This window comes from Buceros rhinoceros, unplaced genomic scaffold (assembly GCF_000710305.1).
Source record: "Buceros rhinoceros silvestris isolate BGI_N320 unplaced genomic scaffold, ASM71030v1 scaffold15260, whole genome shotgun sequence".
NCBI lineage: Eukaryota > Metazoa > Chordata > Aves > Bucerotiformes > Bucerotidae > Buceros > Buceros rhinoceros.
In genome coordinates this window covers 8,276-9,255 of record NW_010390294.1, presented here as the reverse complement: position 1 = coordinate 9,255, position 980 = coordinate 8,276, and the positions used below count along the sequence as shown (strand labels likewise).

Here is a 980-nt window from a genome sequence, read left to right as displayed (position 1 = left end):
GCCCCCGGGCCGGGCTCGCGCCCCGGGCAGCCGCTCCAGCGGTGGGTGCAATGGCCGGAGGACACTGCTGCAGCAACCGCTCTGTATCCAGGTGCCATTTATACATTACCAGCATTAACTGCCACCAGTTCCGAGCTGTGCCTGCTTTGTTCCGCAGCAGAGTGTTACTCAAAGGTCTCCATTTCTGTACCAGAGCATGACTGCGAGAATCCCCTTGCCCGAGGGTGACATTAGGTGACAAGGCAGGTGACAGAGCAGCACACTGGTGCCACCGGCTCAGCAGGTGAAGAGCAGATGCACATCGCCTGGGCTGGAACTGGTGCGAAGGGCACGCCGTGAGGTGCGAGCTCAAATCCCCACCAGGAGCGGAAGAGCTGGGGGGTTGCACAGTGCACGAGCCCTAACTGTGTTAAGAAACAGCCCAGTGAAAGGAACAGCACAACATACAACTTCTTCCCGGTTTTTAAGACTTATTTTTCCAATCATTGTGTCAGTACTCAGAACTCTGACAAGCTACAGGCAGATGAACACGAGGCTGGATTTGGAGGAAGGAAGGAAGGGAGAAGGAGCACTGGGGACCATCAGACCTAGGGTCTCTCTGTAGCAGCTGATGGCAAAAACCATCCCTCGTGTCAGGTTTGCTCCACTTCTCTATCTTCAGCAGAGTCTTCAGCACCTCACAGCTTCAGCAGCGCAGCTGGTGGCTCTCTTTGCAGAGCAGCTGATGGTAGCTGACATGCATTAGGAGGCTCTGCCCTACCTTGGGCTCTGGGAATACTCCCCACAGGGAAGAGCAGCGGGATGCTAGTTCAGTGCTTAACTGTCAGCCTCGGAGGCTGGCCCAGCTGTAACCCGGCTACCTCTGGCTGTTATAACCATTGTGTGACTGGAAAAGATGTTTTAGCGATGGAACCAGAAGCAACAGACTTGCGCTGCACGTCTCAGACTAAGCCGTTCCTTAGCACTTACTCCAGTGTTAA

The 980-nt window shown here is 55.0% G+C and overlaps 1 protein-coding gene across 1 annotated transcript in view; it reads right to left on the bottom strand.

Annotated features, from left to right (window-relative positions):
- LOC104494507 (protein kinase C beta type) overlaps positions 1-980 on the bottom strand; it is a gene marked incomplete at its 5' end in the record, with an annotated part of 28,317 nt that overhangs the window by 23,122 nt on the left and 4,215 nt on the right. The window lies entirely within an intron of this gene.